Genomic DNA, 7500 nt, shown 5'->3' with positions numbered 1-7500 from the left:
AGACTTGTGAATGTATATATATATATATATATATTCACAGGAATAAATAATAAGAAATTATTAACACCATTCTCGTATATATATATATAATATACATGTGTATATATATATATATATACATGTATATATATATATATATATATGAGAATGGTGTTAATAATTTCTTATCATTTATTCCTGTGAATATATATATATATATATATACGAGAATGGTGTTAATAATTTCTCTTATCATTTATTCCTGTGAATATATATATATTATATATATATACACATCATGAAGATCATTATTTTGATAAAGTTAAAACAGCGCTCCATAACTCTCAAGGCTTCTCAAGGATAATAATGTTGCCAGTAGATTAGAACGGACCAACCAACCGACATATATATACACGTGGACTATGTTGCCGAGATTAACTTCGTAAACGTAATTACAGGAATGTATGTGTGTGTGCGCCTGTGACTTTCAAATTCAGATGATGGAAGACATGGTCTCCAGATTTGCAGTTATACGATGTACAGTTTTTTTTTTTTTTTTTTTTTTTTCTTGATGTTTATGACAGACCTGTTTGACCTTGGATGGGTAATTTTCGCTTTGCCGAGATCAATACCGGAACGTTCTTGCTGTTATCATTTTGAATTTTTATTCGTACTAAATTTATTTCATAGCAATGAAAGTAGCCTATGTCTTGGTTATTCGTAATAATTATACAGAAAGAGAAATATTATTATTATTATTATTATTATATTATTATTATTATTATTATTATTATTATTATTATTAGCTATCCATAAAGGCACTAGAGTTGGAAGACCTAGGCCGACAGGGGCTGAGGACTATGAAGCTTGAAGTGGGAGATGATGAAGTACTGATTTAAAAGCTCAAGATAGAGATGACTGGCGAAATCTAACAGAGGCCCTTTGTGACAATATGTGTAGGATATGATTATTTGCTAACCTACAACCCTAGTAGGAAAAGCAAGAGGCTATAAGGCCAAGGACTGCAAGGAAAAAAACAGCCCAGTGAGGTAAAAGAAATAAGGAAATGAATAAACTATGGGAAAAGTAATAAAAATCAATATTGTATAGAATATTTTAAGAACAGTAGCAACATCAAAACAGATCTTTCATATATAAAACTATAAAGATAGACTTATGTCAGCCTGCTCAACGTAAAAACATTTGTTCCGAGTTTGAACTTTTGAACTTTAGGAAAAATGTATGAAAGAAGAGCGGTGGGCAGTTAAATAACTAACCGACGTTAGGGATAGTTTGGAAATTCAGATATTAGTAAGAGTTTAAATCCGTTAATTCTTTGGTGGCCTGGTGGTAGCGTCCTCGCTTGGTGATCGTCAGACTGGGGTTCAAGTCTGGCTCAAACTCTTTAGTGCCTTTATTCGTTGCAACCTCGCCATTCTTGTGAGCTAAAGATTGGGCGTTAAGAGAAGCCTATATGTCTATCATCTGAGTCACGAGCAGCCATTGTCTGGCCCTCCTTGGTTCTAGTTTGGGTGGAGAGGGGGCCTCAGGAGCTGATCTTATATAATATGGTTAGTCTCTAGGACATTGTCCTGCTTGATAGAGCAATATCACTGCCACCTTGCCTCTGCTATTCATGAGCGGCCTTTAAACCTTTAATTGTAGCCTACACACTATCAAGATTAAGATTCAAGACCATAGTTCCCAACCACAGAACGTGCCACATATTGGGGATTTTATCCCTAAATTTGGGATTTTGAGTGTCTGATGGAGGTATTCCGTACAAATTTCTATGAAGAATAAACAAAGATGAGTAAACCTTTTATATTGTTGCAATTAGTTTAGTTTGCGCTTATATGAAGTATAGTGAGTAATGTCTATATTTTGTTGGCCAGGGCACCAGCCACCCGTTGAGATACTACCGCTAGAGAGTTATGGGGTCTTTTGACTGGCCAGACAGTACCTACATTGGATCCTCCTCTCTGGTTACGGTTCATTTTCCCTTTGCCTACATACACACTGAATAGTCTGGCATATTCTTTACATATTCTCCTCTATCCTCATACACCTGACAACACAGATTACCAAACAATTCTTCATCACCCAAGGGGTTACTGCACTGTAATTGTTCAGTGCCACTTTCCTCTTGGTAAGGGTAGAAGAGACTCTTTAGCTATGGTAAGCAGCTCTTCTAGGAGAAGGACACTCCAAAATCAAACCACTGTTCTCTAGTCTTGGGTAGTGCCATAGCCTCTGTACCATGGCCTTTCACTGTCTTGGGTTAGAGTTCTCTTGCTTGAGGGTACACTCGAGCACACTCTCCTATCTTATTTCTCTTCCTCTTGTTTTGTTAAAGTTTTTATAGTTTATATAGGAGATATTTATTCTTGTTACTCTTCTTAGAATATTTTATTTTCCTTTTTTCCTTTCCGCACTGAGCTATTTTCCCTGTTGGAGCCCCTGGGCTTATAGCATACTGCTTTTCCAACTAGGGTTGTAGCTTAGTAAGTAATAATAATAATAATAATTAGTAAAGCCTACAGGATCAGAAGAAAATATATTTGTGGAAATGGGGATTTTTGGGTTGTTTGGGGGATTTTTATCATGAGTTTTGGGGATTTTTAGTCAAACCCATCTGGCATCACTGCCTGATGTTATGCGTTGGCTGCGCCGTTGCAAAGGCAAAGCCTCAACCTGAACCTGAACCCACCTTGATCAGCACCATTAGGGTCAGAGTTCACGAAGGGACCCACGCTGACTCAGCATTTTTCGTTAATGAAGGAGAGAAATATATAGGGGATTGAATATTCATGTTTTTATTTTTAATCCATTAAGGAAGTATAAGTTAATAATAATACAACACTAAATTGTACCTTTGTTATAGTTTTGTACTAAATATATTCCCTACATAATAAAGAACATGTATATATATATATATATATGTATATATATATATATATATATGTATATATATATATATATATGTATATATATATATATATAGCCTATATATATATATATATATACATATATATATATATATATACATATATATATATATATAGGCTATATATATATATATACATATATATATATATGTATATATATATATATATATATACATATATATATATATATATATGTATATATATATATATATATGTATACATATATATATATATATATATATACGGTCACGCTGAATGGCATTGCTAGACGTATAACTATTTAGTCTCTTCTCGTCCCTCGGATAGTGGAGAGAGGGAGTAGTAATATACTGATGAGGGGTGGGAGGAGTGAATCTGTTTGTGCGTAAGTGTGCACATACATCTAAATATCTAGCCGTCATTTCTGACAGGTCGCGTACGCTACTTTATTATAAAAAAAAAAACAATAGGTCTAGGATGACCACCGACCTTCCATGTTACACTGACTGAGATTTTATGGAAAACAGATAATTATATTTCAAAGACCTGGCTTTAACATTCATAAATTCATTTTTTATATATTTTTGGATTAATATTCTAGCAGAGTTAACTAGCACATATCTTATTAACTGTACTTTGTCTTTGATATTGAATATATAAAATAACGTTATTTTTAAGGTATTTACTCAAGAAAGTTATCTATGAAGTTTATAAAACATTCGTGTATTTTCACATTGAAAAAAACTAAAGATTTAAGAACTGGGTCATATCTTTTATGTGTATAATTTTTCACTGTTTAATTTATGGGATAATTACATTGTATATATACATATATATATATATATATATATATGAATGATACATGTGTGTATTTACATATATTTTATGCATATGTACACACTTGTATACTCTATATATATATGTATATATATATATATATATGTGTGTGTGTGTGTGTGTGTGCGTGCGTGTGTGTGTTTATATATATATATATATATGTGTGTGTGTGTGTGTGTGTGTATGAATAAGGCTTGTATACAAATACGAAAGCTTGTGAATAACTCGCATCATAAGTGATCCACATATTATTATTATTATTATTATTATTATTATTATTATTATTATTATTAAATGCTAAGTTACAACCCTAGTTGGAAAAGCAGGATTCTATAAGCCCAGGGGCCCAAAAAGGGAAAATAGCCCAGTGAGGAGAGGAAATAAAGAAAAATAGAATATTTTTAGTAACCACAAAATAAATAATTCCTATAAAAACTATAAAAACTTTAACAAAACAAGAGGAAGAGAAACTAGATAGAATAGTGTCCCCGAGTGTACCCTCAAGCAAGAGAACTCTAACCCAAGACAGAGGAAGACCATGGTACAGAGGCTATGGCACTACCCAAGACTAGAGAACAATGATTTGATTTTGGAATGTCCTTTTCCTAGAAGAGCTTCTTAGCATAGCTGAAGAGTCTCTTCTACCCTGATTGCATATCATTAATTTGGTCTCCTCTAATCTCAGATTTTTCTTTGTATATTTCATTGTCATCGCAGTTATTTTTTTTTTTTGGGGGGTAACCAAAAATAAATGTTGGTAGAAAAAAATATTAGAATATCATTATATCTCTCTCTCATAGGCCTATTAGTACAATGATTGTTGAGTAGACCTATCCGAATAATGATTGTTCAGTAGGCATATTAGTATTAATGATAGTTGAGACACATGCATATCATATCAATTGAATATAAGTAAATACTAAAATGTTCTCTAATATTTTCGTACAAGATAATAAGAATCGGTGCAGTGAAAAATTCAAATTTTCCGCTCATAAAGGCTCCTCCATTGTACTGCATTCTTTCCTCTGTTCTAAGAGAAAGGGAGACGAGGGAGTGATTGTTTATCATCACCATAACCCCTTCCCCTAACCCCTTCCCCACTTCCTGATAATCATCAAAACAAAGGGACGCTATCAAAAGGGGCGTATGCAGCCAGGAATGCTGATTCAGCAAAGAGGGAAGTCTGGGAGCCGTCAGAGTCACCTTCATAACACAATTGAAAGGACATGACGGTGCGTGTAGCCTTGGTCTATCACATGGTTACATCATAAAGGATTAGGAGTTTATCGTGTCAACTCCGTTCGCGTTATTACGAGCAGATTTTTAGTCACAAGATATTATATATCAAATGTCTTTTTAAAAAGGTAAAGGTGTCTGGTTTCAGTTCCATTTCCATCAGAGTAGATGCTCACCAGAACGTCAGCCGGGCAAGCCCAACCCCCCCACTGTGGTGCCTTACCACAGCAGTAGCCTCCCCAGTAAACAGCTTAAACTCACGGCCCTGGGCGGGGATCGATCTCTTGCCACGCGAATGCGAGGCAAACACGTTACCACTGTACTAGCCAGGAATAGGCCTATACACACACACACACACACACACACATATATATATATATATATATATAAATATATATATATATATATATCCATTATTTATCAAATGGACTTTTAAATTGTTCTAATAATCTGCAGATGAATTACAATACCGTTGGCTGGAAAACATAACAAGGTTGAACACGAATGGATATAGGCTCCATATCTCATTGATGGACTCAAATCGGACAGGTGGTAGGCTCAATATCTCATGAAGAAACTCAAAACTGGAGGTACCGTTGGCTCCATATCTCATAAATAAACTCAAATTAGACGTAGGCCCCATATCTCATAAAAACTTCAAATTGAGGTAGGCCTAATCTTCACACCTCAATAAAAAAAAACTCAAATTAAAACTGGGCTCCATATCTCACAAATAAACCCGATTGGAAATAGGCTCCATATCATAAATAAACTCAAGTAGGAGGCAGGCTCCTATTTCATAAATAAACCCAATTTGGAGGTAGGTTCCATATCTCATAAATAAACTCAAGTAGGAGGCAGGCTCCTATTTCATAAATAAACCCAATTGAAAATAGGCTCCATATCTCATAAACAAACTCAATTAGGAGGCAGGCTCCTATTTCATAAATAAACCCAATTTGGAGGTAAGTTCCATATCTCATAAATAAACTCAAATAGGAGGCAGGCTCCTATTTCACAAATAAACCCAATTGAAAATAGGCTCCATATCTCATAAACAAACTCAATTAGGAGGCAGGCTCCTATTTCATAAATAAACCCAATTTGGAGGTAAGTTCCATATCTCATAAATAAACTCAAATAGGAGGCAGGCTCCTATTTCATAAATAAACCCAATTGAAAATAGGCTCCATATCTCATAAACAAACTCAATTAGGAGGCAGGCTCCTATTTCATAAATAAACCCAATTTGGAGGTAAGTTCCATATCTCATAAATAAACTCAAATAGGAGGCAGGCTCCTATTTCATAAATAAACCCAATTGAAAATAGGCTCCATATCTCATAAACAAACTCAATTAGGAGGCAGGCTCCTATTTCATAAATGAACCCAATTTGGAGGTAAGTTCCATATCTCATAAATAAACTCAAATAGGAGGCAGGCTCCTATTTCATAAATAAACCCAATTGAAAATAGGCTCCATATCTCATAAACAAACTCAATTAGGAGGCAGGCTCCTATTTCATAAATAAACCCAATTTGGAGGTAAGTTCCATATCTCATAAATTACTCAAATAGGAGGCAGGCTCCTATTTCATAAATAAACCCAATTGAAATAGGCTCCATATCTCATAAACAAACTCAATTAGGAGGCAGGCTCCTATTTCATAAATGAACCCAATTTGGAGGTAAGTTCCATATCTCATAAATAAACTCAAATAGGAGGCAGGCTCCTATTTCATAAATAAACCCAATTGAAAATAGGCTCCATATCTCATAAACAAACTCAATTAGGAGGCAGGCTCCTATTTCATAAATAAACCCAATTTGGAGGTAAGTTCCATATCTCATAAATAAACTCAAATAGGAGGCAGGCTCCTATTTCATAAATAAACCCAATTGAAAATAGGCTCCATATCTCATAAACAAACTCAATTAGGAGCAGGCTCCTATTTCATAAATAAACCCAATTTGGAGGTAGGCTCCATATCTCATAAAAAACTCAGATTAGAAGTAGGGTCCATATCATAAAAACTGAAATGGGAAATAGGCTCCATATCCTAAAAAAAAAACCCAATTTGAGGAAGGCTCCACATCTCCTAAATACTCAAATTGTAGGTAAACTATCTCCTTAGTTTGACTTAGCTGAGTGGAGTATGCCTCTTCTGCTACTTACTGTTGCTGGCTGGTGACCGTAGAATCAATATTCTCGAAATTTGGACTCGGAGATAGCCCCTAGGCCTATATCAGTTTTGGATTTCATTTCTTTTGCCTGAGAATACGATAGAGTAAAATTTACTCTTCCAATATTATAACTTATTCTCTGGTCTTGAGTGGAGCTATAGGCCTACGGTCTTCAGTTAGAGTTCTCTTACTTGAGGGTACACTCAGACACACTATTCTTTTTGTTTCCTCTCATCACTGGGCTATTTCCCCGCTGGAGCTCTTGTTTATTTCTTAGCATCGTTGTAAAAATTAGGAACATCAGACAGAGATATAATTGTTATCAGATTTAATTAAC

The 7500-nt window shown here is 34.5% G+C and overlaps 1 protein-coding gene across 2 annotated transcripts in view; it reads left to right on the top strand.

Annotated features, from left to right (window-relative positions):
* Naam (Nicotinamide amidase) overlaps positions 1–7500 on the top strand; it is a 132904-nt gene that overhangs the window by 7584 nt on the left and 117820 nt on the right. The window lies entirely within an intron of this gene.

The sequence above is a fragment of the Palaemon carinicauda genome, chromosome 41, assembly GCF_036898095.1.
Source record: "Palaemon carinicauda isolate YSFRI2023 chromosome 41, ASM3689809v2, whole genome shotgun sequence".
NCBI classification, from domain to species: Eukaryota; Metazoa; Arthropoda; class Malacostraca; order Decapoda; family Palaemonidae; genus Palaemon; species Palaemon carinicauda.
The sequence above is the reverse complement of the archived record's forward strand: the minus strand, read 5'-3'. Positions and strand labels throughout refer to the sequence as shown.